At 40.7% G+C, this 14532-nt stretch overlaps 1 protein-coding gene and 1 non-coding gene across 6 annotated transcripts in view; one reads left to right on the forward strand and one right to left on the reverse strand.

The window, feature by feature from the left end:
- Nucleotides 1–14532, forward strand: part of RAPGEF2 (Rap guanine nucleotide exchange factor 2) — a 220218-nt gene that overhangs the window by 120036 nt on the left and 85650 nt on the right. The gene's annotated exons all lie outside the window — the stretch shown is intronic.
- TRNAA-AGC (transfer RNA alanine (anticodon AGC)) lies at nt 1662–1733 on the reverse strand. Its single transcript has one exon. It is a non-coding gene; the product is annotated as a tRNA-Ala (tRNA).

Raw genomic sequence — 14532 nt, forward strand, 5'->3', positions numbered from 1 at the left:
AGTAATAAGGGTGTTGTGTAGCAAGTCATGCAGTATTTCAAGCAATTTATTTGTCAGAAAGATCACTGCCACTTTGTCCTGCCTCTGATGGTGAACACTGGTGGCTCTCTGTGCCTGTTCACGTTCTAAATACACTTGGCTAAAATTTAGCTTTTCGTCTCAGCAGCAGAGGTCCTTTCATCTTTAGCTGTTTCGTTTCTTATGTTTTTCTTTTTTCATTTCTTTTTTTTCTCTGTCATGAGATTTCGCAGTGCTTCGTGCTGGTTTGAGAAGTGTCTCCTCTCTTTGGGAAAATCCACTGTGATATTCAGACCTGTTTCCCAGCAGTGCTGAATTGACCTTTTTACAATTAAGTTATCAGTTCTCAGTTATCTGTTTTCACTATTTGAAATATTGGGTGACTAGAAATGTTCTCTTTTGAGTTTGAATCCTGTGTTAAAACATAATTAACTTGAAATACCTTTCTATTAGCTAGAAGATACTGCTGACTGAACTTCGGAAGAAACTTTAGCATGTTATTCAATGTATGGCTGTTAGGTTTACATCACTTGTGAAAAGAAAGTTTTAACTATTCATATTAAAATAATTTTAAAATGCCAACTATTTTGTATATACTTACGTAAATAAATTTTCCTCCTTATTCTCTCAAAAAATTAATCATTATCCATATCTCAATAGCAAACTCCCCCACCCTTATTTTTAAAAAAACTGATTAGGAACAAACTTACATATTTAAAAAAAACAGCTTTATTGAGTTGTAACTCACATACCATGCAATTTACCCATTTAAAGTGCATAATTCATTTTTTTCTTTTTTTATAAAAAACATGTAATTTTATTAAAAAACATTAAATGTATCCTCGTAACCATTCTCAAGTGTACAGTTCAGTAGTATTAAGAATATCGGTAGTAGACTTTTGAGTGATCTGCACATGCCCAGCTGACAGATGTACCTCGTAGCCTTTGTGATTTTTAAAATTACACGTAGACTGAAGACTTTTTTTGATATTTTGGAAAAAATAATTATAGAATGTATTAAAAAAAAGCCTTGCTGAACAATTGTTTGCATTAGAGCTGTTTCTCATGGGCTTAGAGTGGCGTCAAGTAGCCTTATTTTTTCCTGAAGTCTCCCTTTCTCTCTTTCAAGTGGGACAGAGGTGGCAGTGGGATTTGGTGTGGAGTTTAGAGTTGCTGGCCCAGGGGAGAAATCCCACGATCGCAGAGTGGGCTGAGGCTGAAAAGCGAACTGTTAATTGGAACAAGCGATAAGCGAGTAATTCCAAAGGGAAAGGTTTGAAGATGAAAAAGAAAATACTCAGGTTGACTTGACTTTTACTCAGGTGTCTGTGCAGATTGCAGTCATAATTGGTCACCTGTGGTTTTGGTACAATCCAGAAGACATTTACGGGTGTTAGAAAATAAGGTTAAAATCGCAAAATAAGCCATAACATTTCCCTTTCACTGATACTGGCATCCTTCTACTTTCTGTCCATTTCTTTATGCAAACTTTTAAACTGAACCGTCAAAAAAGCTGTTTGAATCATCAGGAATTTTGGAATATTCAGGAAAGCTTTTAGAAGGAAGATCATTTTGTCCATTTTTTGGGGGGGGACGGGGTGGGGAGGAGATAATTACTAGGTTTAGTTACTTTTTTTTTTCAGTGGAGGTACTGGGAATTGAACCCAGGACCTCATGCCTGCTAGGCATGTGCTCTACCACTGAGCTATACCCCCCCACCCCCGCCACCTGTTTAGGAAATAAGCACATGCCAGCCAACCGTGATGCAGGGAGTACTTGGGCCTCATTGGTACCCTTGATGGTAATGTGCCCTTGACAGTGGACATCCCTGATGAGCACTTGATAGCTTCAGTCTCCTCATTTCTGCTCGGGACGATCGTTTGCCTAACCTCCGGTACTGACTTTAGTATCGGTACTGACTGCAGGTAGGTTAAGTTGTGAGAAGGTTCAGCTGAGGTAGTATTTTACAGGGTTTTGTCTCAGAGGAATCTAAGGACAGCTGCTGGCACGATTCTGAAAAAGAGCCAAGAGGCTGATGATTTTCTAGTTCATCGCTTAGAGCAGCAGGTGTCAAACTTTTCCATCTCGGAACTCCTCCTTTACACTCTGGAAACCTTTTGAAGGCTCCAGCCAGCTTTCGTTTACATGAATTATTATTACATGTTAGAAATTGAAACTGAGAAACTGAAAAATATATATTTGTTGATTAGTTAAAAATAATAAACCCATCATCCGTTAACATAAAGGTTTTCTTTTTAGTGAAAAATAACTATTTACAAAACAAAAAAATTCGTAAGCGGAGTGGTCGTGTTTTATAGTTTTGCAAATACGCTGAACGTCTGGCCCAGTAGAGGACTCTTACCTGTGTCCGTGTTCAGTCTGTTGTGAGCAGCTCCTCTGGCTGGAGTGTGTAAAGTACATGAAACAAGTCTGTGCCTTACACAGACAGGCAGTTGGAAAAGGGAGGGATATTCTGAACAGCCTCTTCAAATAGTCTTACTGATACACTGCACCAAAATTTGACAAGTGGTAATTCCTTAAAGATTCAGTTGCAGGAGGAAAAGCTCACATTGGTGAGATTTTTAAATTTTTCTTTTATCAAAACCCATTGGTCTTACAGACAGAGTGAGTCTTTCTGCTCACGCGTGAGTTTTTAACATCACATGTTGGTCACTGAATTTAGGTCTTCCAAATTTTGGCATGTTATATTCAGTATCAAAAAAAATCATATTTGTTACTATCACTACTGTCTCATTAAAAAAGGCTTTAATTATTGGGAAGCTGTCAAATTTTTGGTGTTGGATATACGTTTTCCAAAAGGCTAATTTTGACTAGAAAGCTAAAATTTTATCCTTGCCAAAGTGCCGTCAGCTGTTTTTCTCGAAGTGAAAAGCTCAGTTTGTTCATTTTCAAGAAAATACCTACCAGATACCCAAGTCTGAATAGCCACAGTTTGTCCACTATTTATTCTTTCACATAAAAAGAGGGTTCCATGGGAGGTGGGGGTATAGCTCAGTGGTAGAATGTTTGCTTAGCATGCATAAGGTCCTGGGTTCAATCACCAGGATCTCCATCAAAACTAAAAAAAAAAAAAAAAAAAAGAAAAAATGAAAGAGTGTTCCATGAAAACCCCAGGTGCGCCCCGGTGAGGGTGAGCACTCCGAGGGCATGCCCGGGGGCGGCCCTGACCTGGGCTCCGACCTTGTTCCTCCCTTGCTTCCTTTCCGTCTTGTGCTCAATTTCCTTGTAGAAACCGGGAGGAAATGGGAAGGTCCCAAACTAACTTGGCGTGGAATCAGAAGAATTTAAAAATGCTTTACATTAAATAATTGTGTTCTAAATACATTAACTGTACTGGATGGTTACCAGCAATCCATTTTGTAGTTACTGTAGCAATCTTTAAAGATAGATACTTTTACATAATTGATTCAGCATTTCTCATTTAGAGCATTTTTCTCTTTAGGAATTTTATTTTTGAAGTCCCTTCCCCTCTCCCCTCCAGAAAGTTCTCTGACTCCCCTTCTCTATTAAGATATTTATGAGCCATTATGTGGAATTAGAAAATACTTACAATTTTTATGCAAAAATTTGTGTCATGAAAGTGTGATTTAGTCATAACTGTAACGCGTCTGTGAGGTAACAATTATTTTTTTATTTTTAAATTTTATTCCCCCTTAACGGAAGCACTGGGGATTGAACCCGGACCTTGTGCACGCCGAGCATGCACCCTACCACTGGCTATACCCCGCCACTCTGATACTGGGTAACTTTTAAAAATGAGCTTTTGGTTTTCCACTAATACCAATAAGACTAGTGTTTGCTATCCTCACCCTCCCGCATACCCTCCAAAAAAGATCACCACCCTCAGTAGTTTCAACAACATCTTTTGGGTGATCTATTACAAATTGTTTCAGTTTGATAGTGCAAAATAAATAACCAATACCTAGCAATGTATTTAAAACTTCTTCTCAAACCTTTGTACTGTTTTTCCAGGATTCTGTCTTTGTTAGGCTCTACTTTGAGTAGCTTTCTCTCTCTCTCTTTTTACTGGCTCTTTTTGTTTGCTTTTTTTGTCTAAATAAATATGCTATTTTCAGATGTTTCCACTTGTCTTGCTTTTGTTGAGACACTAGTGGCCAGTTTCCTTTGTCATCACAGAGTGTGACTCGGTACTCACGATTGTGCTCTGGGAATGTGTGGGTCGGCCGTCAGCTGCTGCAGGAGACTGTCTGGAAGGGCAGGGCTGCCTTCGGGAGGGGCTGGAAGTGGCGCCCCTGCTCCCGGGTCTCAGGCGGTGGGGGTGCTTTGGTAAAAGCTGAGATGAGTGTGAATATTCTGTGGGGTTAGTGGTCACAATGGATTCATGCATCACTTCTCACTTAGAGAAATTTCCCCTTTGAATACTGGTCTCATTTTCTTCCCTACTGTACTTTTACCTTTATTGTAAATGCTGTGCTTTCTACTATTTTGTGTAATGTTAATATCTACTAGTTTTGGATTTTGTCTTTATAAATCCCACTGTATCTAATGGTATGTTTAAAAATTTTGGTCCAGCAGATTTTATTTTGCTTTACGTTACCCGTAAAATACAAGCCATCAGGAAAAACAGGTTTTGTATGTTTGCTCTAAGGGAATTTTTTAGGAAGCATTTCATATAATGCCCAGCACATTTTGCTTATGTCTACCACACTGTTGAACTAACCAGGATGATTTCTGAAGGTCATACCTGATTTCTTGTTTCCTGTCCTGTCCCACTTTGTCTTGGAGTCAAGTGTAGAACGAATGCATGAAGGCTCGTTACTCTGTTCAGTGTTTCATTATAGGTTTATGGTTATGTGTTCATACTGTGAACTGTGACTTGAGGGCACAATCAGGAAATAAATCTCCGGGCCAGTTGTGAGCAGTTCTAATAATTGTAATTGTCTGATATATACAATTAAATATTCTAGTATTATCCTTTTAAAATATCAGCATGGCAGTAACTGAAAATTTCAGAGTGCAACTAAAATATGAATGGGTAAAATACTCTGCCTTCTCAGAGGTTTTAAGGAGAGGGAGACATCAGATGTGTGGTTTGTTTATTCATTTATGAAAAGGAAGATGGAATATGTCATGTTAAGCTCATGTGGTCATACTGGACGACTGGCTCCTTGTTCAAGAGAACATTTAAAAAATTTCTGTGGCATCTAAAATATTTTCTATGTTGAGACAATCGTCTATATTTAATTATTTTCCAGGCAAATTTACTTGGAAGCATTTCCTGTCTGGAATATATTTAATGACATCAGAGGGGCGGTCCCAGCTCTGTTCCTAGTAGTGAAGTCTGCGGATGAATGCTGCCTTGTATAAAACCTGCCCCTTTTCTTTTACAATGGAGATGATTGGATCATTGTGAAAACTTACACCTTTTGCTATTTGTTTGAAGACATCAGATTTTAAAAATGAGAACGTGTTTGTTAAAAATTAAATTCCTGCAGGGTCACTTGAGTCTTTGAAAGCTCAGAGCATCTCATGTGCTGGTCATCGTGTGCCTTGTGCACAGGGCTGTGCTCCTGCAGCAGGGGGTCAGCAGTATCTTGGTTCTGTGCTGCTGTCTTTGGGTCCAACTCCTAGAATTAGCATCACTTAATATTTCTAGGAGAGGCATCATAGATTCGCCTGCGTTAACAATTCTATACAAGGGTATCTGCGTAAGGGGGTTAATCCCGGCCGTCTGTCCGGCATTAATGAGGGGGTTGGCCAACCCTTCAGCACTACTTGAGTTTTTAGACTATCTTGGAAGGAATAAGGTTGACCCTTATTGAAGGCTTATGATATATACCAGATGGCTGCTGTTTTTTCGTCAGTCAGAACTTTCTACAGTTCTGAAGGCTCCGTGATGGTGTCTCCAGTTAGGAGATAAACATCCTAAGGTCAGGGTGTCAAGTGACATGTTCAACGTTCATGGTCCCTCAGGCAAAGCCAAACAAAGACACAGGTCTTTTCTGTTCTCGACACATAAAATCAGTATATTTTAAAAGTGAATTTAACATACATTGCTTTTATGTTACTTACACTTTAAGTTTGATCTAAAAGAGATATATCAAATAATTCAGCCACTTTAATGCCGACTAGTTAAGTACCTTTGAAAGAGATGGACCCGAGTGTGGGCTGGGCTTCGATTGACTCATCAGTCTTTTCTGTTGCAGTTAGGTTTTCCCTTTTTGAACCTCGCATCTCTCACCAATAAAGCACAGCATTGTTTCCCCTTTTAACCTTTCTACCTCATCCCAATACAGAAAAGGGTTTTCAGTGCTAATTAGCACCATTACATAACAAAGGATGACTGTGTCATTAATTGGTGTATTTTAAATGTTAGGTCCACTCATATTGTAAGTAACAAGCCAAATCTTGCTAGAAGATCTTTTGTTAGTACGACTAATGAACCAGCACAACTTAGAGTTGTCTATAAGTAGTCGTTTTTAGAGATTAAAGGAAAAAAATCATCTTGAAACTATTAGCTTCTGCACCAGAAAACACTGGAAGTGTGTTGGTGATATTTAATAATATTGAAAACATGTATTAAATGATTTCAGAGGGGTTAAAAACCTTCTATAAAACTGATTTTCTAGTTATGTACAACTTTTAATTCAGATGATTGGCACCATTAAGAAAATCACCCTTTACTTACCTTTTTCTAAGTTTGGAAACACTGAATTTGCAAAGTGAGGGATGATAAAAAGAAAACCTCTAAACTATTGTTTGGTTATTACTGTTATTTTTAAGAAGTAAGGGCATTTTATTATCCCTCTCCAACCACCAAAGTAGGATGACAGGGATCTCGGAATAAAGGGCAGTTACCACCAGGAACTCTTATCCCGTGGTTGATTCAGTTCCGTTCAGCTGGCCTCTCTCCTTCTGTCGTTCTGAGCCATTTTACCCCTCCTCCCGCCTTGCTGCAGCCCGTGTTTGGGAACAGCCGTGTTCCCGGAAGATGACCTTAACTTGAAAAGATTTGAGGAGTCTCCCAGTCAATCCACTAAATACAATTTATCTGTTTTTTCTGCGTCATCACTGGCATCCTCTGCTCTAAGATCTTTAATTACACTTAGCACTGATATTTGCAAGACAGTCCATACATCACGTGTGTCAAAATTGTCCCCTACTGCCTGGTACAAAGTGAGGGTTTTGTACATCTCAGTGGTTCTTGTTTATTGTAGGAAAGACCTAATTCTGAAGAAACTTCCTGATGTTTAGCTGAACTGTGCCTCTCTGTCAGTTTCGTTTATGGTTCTAGGTATTTTTTAAAGCAACAAATGAATATTCATATTCCGTTTTCATGTAACCATGCTGCAGGTTATTTAAAGAGACCTGCTCTGTTAAGCCTCTTCTCCAGGTTACACATTCCTCACTTCTTAGAACTTTTCTGAACACCTTAATCATGCAGGTTTTCTGCCGTTTGGGACGTCACAGTTACTCACTGTGGACGGGCTGCTGTGAAGTACAGGCAGCCCTGCCAGGCCCTGCAGTGCAGGCTGCAGCAGAACCTCCCGTCTTCCCTGCTCCGGACCTTGTGTGTCTGGGTGTGGCCTGACATGACGTTAGGGCGTTAAGTCCTCGTGCATCGACTCGCATAGCGTTTTAGGCCTGCTCGCTCTGCCAGGTAACCCTTCCCGCCTCAACCCGCCCCACCGTGAATCGGGCCTCCAGCCTCGTCTCCCTGCCCTGTGCTTGCACGTGTGGCGTTTGCATGGTGCACCTGGAGGTGTTTGTATTTATCCCCATTACATTTAGATTTGCTGATTTTCACCTGCCCTTTGCACCTGCCAAGTTGTTTAAAACACCGAATTTTGTCAGCAAGCACGTTGGACATCTTTTTAGGTTGCACAACTAACTGCCCTTTGCCTGTCTCCTCATCTTAAAGCCGGCGTGATAATACTTCACAGCTTACTTTTGAAAAAGTTTAAGTGGAATCACTTCTGCCTTCATTCTTTGAGCAGTTGCTGTGTGTGGAGTACTAGGGATGAAACATAATTTATCACCAACAGTATCAGAGAAATAAAATAATGTGGTGTGGTCCCCACCTTCAGTGCACTTACATTCCTGTATTTCCAGTATTACATTCCATATTCCAATATTTCTGGCCAATATGTCTCTTTGTGTTAAAAATCAAGGGATAATTAACAATTTATGGTGCTCGTGCAAACATTCATCATAAGGGACTAGGTCACGTGCCAAATTAGTGATGAAGATAGTCATCTGTATTAACATTTGGAATGTTGCTCAATGAAATACTGAAGTCAGGAGCCACGCTGAGGCCCGGCCCTGAGAAGAAGCGGTGAAATGATTTGCAGCCCGTGTGCAAGGACTCCGCCTCTGAACCTTGAGTGTTTGGAGATGAAGTCTGGTCTTTTCTTAAAACAGGTTCTGGGGAATGAGGTAAGCTTTGTTAAATCAGCCGTTAAAGTCTGTTTGTTTTTCAAATAAGTGCATTTTGAAAACCCCCAATCTTTATGTTGGAATTTCTTACTGACTTATAGGCTTATTTTTATTGGTTTTTCTGCATGTCTCCATTTCGTGCCATTCTTTAATCTTCCTCTTCTAACACGGTCTGTGTAAATATTGAGCATGGTTATTACAGGTAGGTTACATTAGTGTTCCAGTTAGGAATCAGGTGCAACATAAACAGTTTGTAGTCAGGTACTTTGTTATTAAAGAAAAAATAGCCCCAGGATGTCTTTGGAACCTGTCTTTAGAGTGTAGCTGGGTAATCTTTCTTGGACTCTCAGTCAGCTCTTTCTGATACAAAGTGCTAATTCAAGTCACAATTCCTAGTATGTCTAAAGCCCGTATTTAAATTAAACTCAGACATTTATTCAACACTTATTATGTATCAGGCCTGGTGTTGATATCTCTCCTTTTATTTCATAATTAAATAATTTTGATAATGAATGTGAAGTACCGTTTTATTGGTCAAAGTAGAAAAAAAAATTCTAGCCTGGATCTCCTCTGTGAGGAGGGTGTGTGTGCGCGTAATGGGGTGGGGGAACGCCTGTCTGAGGTTCCCCTGGGGCTGGGCTAGATGATGTGAAACGAGGAGTTGAGTTACGATGTGAAGAATTTGTCAGATAATCATATTTTTTAAAGAAAGATATCATAATGCTAATGGGGGGATGTATTGGGTTTAGGAAAAGAGAAGTGAAACTTCTGACCATACCGAGCACGGTAACTGTGTTTTGCGTTGGCTTAGTACTTAATGGATTTGGTCTGGTCATATAGAAAATAGTGTCTTTAGATGTCTTCTCTTTGGTGAACAATAAAACATTGGGAATCAGATTTGTAGAACATTTTGTTCCCAGTATCGAAGAAGAAATTCTTCCTGCCTCTCCCACAGATTTCCTCCAACCTCTATAGTGTTTCCTCTAGGGTAGGGGGAAGAGAGGGAAAAGTCAGTATCTGGATAGTGAGTAAGTAAAGGAAATGAAATAGAAACCTGGAGTTCTATTTTGTGTACTAACTCTTTAATCTTACACAGTTTATTTTTCTGTGAAAGATGAATGCTTTATTTTATTGATTCCCTTGGGTTTTGACCAAGCTTAATTAAATGTTTGTAAAGCAAATGGAGATCTATGGATAAACACTATAGATATTATAAATAAATAAACACATATTAATCGTAAATGTGGTTAATAATTACTGAGAACAGACCATTTTTCTCAATTTCATAGTAATTAGAAAGGGAATACTTTAGTTGGAAAAAGTGAATGAATGCAGTGGTTCTCACTGTAGCTTGGGAAGGTTTTATATTAAGTAATTTCTTGAAGTGTGTATGTAATCTCGATCTTTTGGGTCTTTGTTACTGATAATTTGCAAGTCATTAGATGTTCCTTACACAGGCAGCAAGTTGCTACATGGTCCTTTCTCCAGCTGGATCTATTTAATGCTACTTGCTGAATCCAGGTGGTTAAGGAACAGGGTAAACGTACCCCAAATTCAGGCTCAGTGTGATTTATGTTTGTTTGTGTAAAATCTATACTATGGGATCCTCCTAAATCCCCAGTTTGTATTTCATTTCTTAAGCAGTGTTTGGCACATAGTAACCTGGTATAATTGTATTTCAATGTACAAGATCGGGAGAGGGTGTGGCTCAAGCAGTAGAGAGCATGCTTAGCATGCGCAAGGTCCTGGGTTCAATCCCCAGTACCTCCTCTAAAAATAAATAAGCAAATAAACCTAATTACCTACCCCCCCCAAAAAAAGAAATGTTAAAAAAATAACAGAAATGTACAGGGTAGAATGGGTGGTAAAATTTAGGTATTGCACTCGTGAGTTTTAAAATATGTAGGTTTTGGGCACAAGGCCAGGTGGCGAGAGAAATCATGTGAGTCTCAACACAGAACGGCAGGGGCGCCTGGCAGGGGTGTGGTTCTCCACTTCACCTGTCGGCCTCCCCTATCAGGCGAGTTTCCTTCTGCAGAGAAGTATCACGTTTTTCTGGAGACATGAGCAGCAGAGACAGGCGAACCTTCATCTAAAATGTGGGCCCCTGTCAACATGGGGCTGATTTGACTTAAACCCTCCTGGAGGGGGGCTTCTGCCACAGGGACACTTGGGACACGGGCTCAATGGGTGACAGGTATAGACCTTGATGATTTAGTTCTTGGATCGCCCTTTTCATTTGTGTGTGTCATCAATTGCGTGTAACACTAAAATTTAGCCTTTCCAACCATGTTTAAGTGTACAGTCAGTGGCATTAAATACATCCCCAACCTTATGTAGGCATCGCCACCGTCCATCTCTGGAGCTGGGACTTCCCCAGCTGGAGCTCCGCGCACGTTAAACACAGCTCCTCGCTTCCCGTCCCCAGCCCCTGACACCCACCGTCCCCGCCCAGTCTGGGAAGTTGACTGCCCTGGGGACTTCAGATCAGCGGAATCGTACCGTGCTTGTCTTTTGGTGACGGAATTATTGCACTTAGCATAATGTCTTCAAGGTTTCTCCTTGTAGCTTGCAGGAGAATTTTATTCCTTAAGACTTAATATTTTTTAGAGCAGTTTTAGGTTTATGGCAGAATTGAGGAAAAGATACTGAAATTTCCCATCCATCTCTGCCCACACAGATACGGAGCCTCACTCACTAGAATGGTACTTTTATTTTTTCTAAACCAAGGATGAACCTATATTGACGTATCATATTCATGCAAAATCTATAGTTTGCCTTGGGGTTCACTCCTGATGTTGTACAGATGGGTTTGGACAAATGTATAATGATGTGTTTCCATCAGTACTATATCATGCAGAGTGTTTTCTCTTCCCTGAAATTCCTCTGCACTCAACCTGTCCGTCTCTGTACCCTCCCTCACAGCGACCACTGATCTTTCACCGTCTGCATAGTTTTGCCTTTTCCAGAATGTCATATAGTGGGAATCATACCTAGTCTGCAGCATTGGAGATTGGCTTCTTTCACTTAGTATTATGCATTTAAAGTCTGTCTTTTTATGGCTTGATAGCTGGTTTCTTTTTAGTGCTGAATAATATTTCCTTGTCTTGACACACCACAGTTTATTTATACACGAAGGACATCTTGGTGATTTCCAAGTTTTGGCAGTTATGAAAAAGGCCACTGTAAATACCTCTGTGCGGGTGTTTGTGTGGACTTAAGTTTTCAGCTGCTTTGAGTGTACACCAAGCAGTGAGTTTGCTGGGTAGTCAGGTAGAAGTTTGTTTAGCTTTGTAAGAAAACACCACACTGTCTTCCAAAGTGGCTGCACCATTTTGCTTTTCCATCAGCAGTGAATGAGAGTTCCTGTTGCTCCACATCCTCACCAGCACTTGGTGTTGTCGGTGTTTTAGATTCTGACTTCCCTAATGGGTGTGCAGTGGTGTCTCATTGTTTTGATTTGCATTCCCTGATGAGGTATGATGTGGAGCATCTTTTCTTGTGCCTGTTACTGATCTGTGTATCTTCTTCGGTGAGATTTCTGTTAAGGTCTTTGGCCCATTTTTTAAATCAAGTTTTGTCTTATTGTTGAGTTTTAAGAGTTCTTTGTATATTTTGGGTAAGGGTCCTTTATCAGATGTGTCTTTTGCAAATATTTTTCCCCAGTCTGTGGCTTGTCTTCTAATTCTCATAATACTGTCCTTTACAGAGCAGAAGTTTTTAATTCTAGTGAGGTCCAGCTTATTCGTTATTTCTTGAACCATATCTTTGGTGTTGTATCTAAAAAGCCATCACCGTACCCAAGGCATCTACATTTTCTCTTATTATCTTGTAGGAATTTTATAGTTTGTGTTCTACCTTTAGGTCTATGATCCTTTTTTAGTTAATTTTTGTGGATGGTGGAAGGTCTGTTTCTAGACTGTTTCTAGACTTTTTTTTTTCTTCCACATGTGGAGGTCCACTTATTCTGGGACCATTTGTTGACGAGACCGTCTTTGCTCTATTGTACTGTCTTTTCTCTTTTGTCAAAGATCAGCACCATTTGCTTTTAAATATTTCCTTTGTCTGTTATAGAAAAAGAAAAACTTGGGATTTTGATAGGAACTAGTTTATAAGATCAAATATGGTCTTGCTAATGTCCATTCCCGATCCTTTGGGAGTTCAGTCATTCACAGAATGTGGGTGTGTACAGCGTGCAGTCTTCTGGCCGCTGCAAGTCCAGTGGCACACAAACATGGCGCCGGGCATCGTGGAGAGCAGAGTGTAGCAAGGGGAACAGACACTAACTGCTTAAGTAATTTCATGAATAAGTGTACACACAGCGTGATGGGGCAGCGATACACAGTGTCGTGGTAATGTGTTGGTAATATGTATGGGTAGCCATGGTAGTATCATGGTAACTGGATGGCATCACACCAGTGTGTGCTGAGAGGTGCAGTGGGAGTCCAGGCAGGGGCACCAGTGTGTGAAAAGGGCCTCTTGCCCACTCCAGGAAGCAGGAGCAGCCCAGGCGACCTGGAGGGCGTGAATATGGGGTAGGTCTTGAAAACATGTGCATCTTGCAGGCTGTAACAAGAGTTGCAGTCTGTGTGCTGAGAACCACAGGAGGCCATTGATGCATCTTAATTTGAAAGTCGGGGAGCTCAGTGGGTTAGGTTGAAATGGCCAGGTTTTCATTTTTAAAAGATCTCAGAGACAGAATGTCAAATGGGTTGAGTGGATGAGGTTAGAACTAAATCCAGACACTTCATTAAGGAGACTTTTTGCAATTTTCAAGGCAAAAAATAATGTTTGAAGTGGGATGATAGCAGTAGAGACGGAGAGAAATCTGAATTTTAGAAAAGGTAGAAAACTTAACTAGTGGGATATTGTGATGGACTGGACGTGGAGAAAGGTGTCCAGGGTCACTTGAGGATGTCGCAACTGTGTAACAGGACCCTGGTGGTCCTTCCTTTGAGAAGTCAGTGGGATGAAGGAATGATGGAACCCAGTGTAGGTGATTCTGAAGAGATTTGCCTGTGAAAGAGGTTGGACTGTAGTCATGGGAGAATGTGGAATCTGGGGGAGGTTTTCTGCTTTGTATTTGAGATGGGAGAGACCTAAACATATTTAAAAGCCAGTGCAGAGAGCGTCTCATTGTGGAGGAGAGGTTGAACACACGTGGGAGAGACGGGGCAGGGGTAGCAGCAGTCTGAAAGGGGCGCGTGGAGCCGGGGGGAATGGGGTCCAAAACACGGATGTGGAGGGAATGGCTGCTTTAGGTGTGAGGGGAAAGGAAAGAGAATTAACGTGGCGGGTGTGGTGTTAGGTAGGTAGATAGAAACACAAGTTAGCAAGCTCTCGCGATTTCCCAGTTACTCAAGTTGCTAGATTTTCCATATCTATTTTCTGTTCTGTATACAATTTATAGAAGGACGTGACTATGAGCAGCTGACCAGTGCTTCAGCGTTGAAATGCCAACTATAATGCTGTCTCTTCAAATAACCTGCGAACCTGGGTAAAATTAAGAGTTTGTGGTAGAATGACATAGCCTTATTAAATGTCAACTTCCTACCTCTGAAAGAAGTTTGATTCAGTTTCCTTTTTTTTTTTTAAGAGCCCAGGTGGGTTTATTTTGCTATTATTTGCAAGGCGCTGTGTGAGTGTACATGTGTGTGCATGTGCATGGGTGTTTGTGAAAATCACATCTTCTGAATTGATACAAAGCCTCTTAAATGTGCATTTTGTGAATTTTGGGTGGACGCTTGTTTCCTCGAGCACAGGGATATTTGAGGGTGGGGAAGGGGTCACGTCCACCCTCGTGCCTTCACCTTGGTGAAAAACCGTATTTTAGTTCAAAGCTGTTCGAGTAAGTCCCCTCTCCGTTTCCCCACCCTGTCTTCAGTGATATTATTTGGAGTCAGCAATCAATGGATCCCATCCCTCTGAGACTTGCTTAACCTACAGCCGCTGATAGAACACAGGCAAGAGCTCGTTACTTTATCTGAATTGTCCATCGCTACCTTAATGAGTGAAATGGTTAAGGAGAGGAGGGGGCGAGCCTTAAGGAATGTGAGGACTATTTGAGCTGCATATTTCAGTGTATAGAGGGAGAGG

Source organism: Vicugna pacos, chromosome 2 (genome assembly GCF_048564905.1).
Source record: "Vicugna pacos chromosome 2, VicPac4, whole genome shotgun sequence".
In the NCBI taxonomy this organism is placed as follows: Eukaryota; Metazoa; Chordata; class Mammalia; order Artiodactyla; family Camelidae; genus Vicugna; species Vicugna pacos.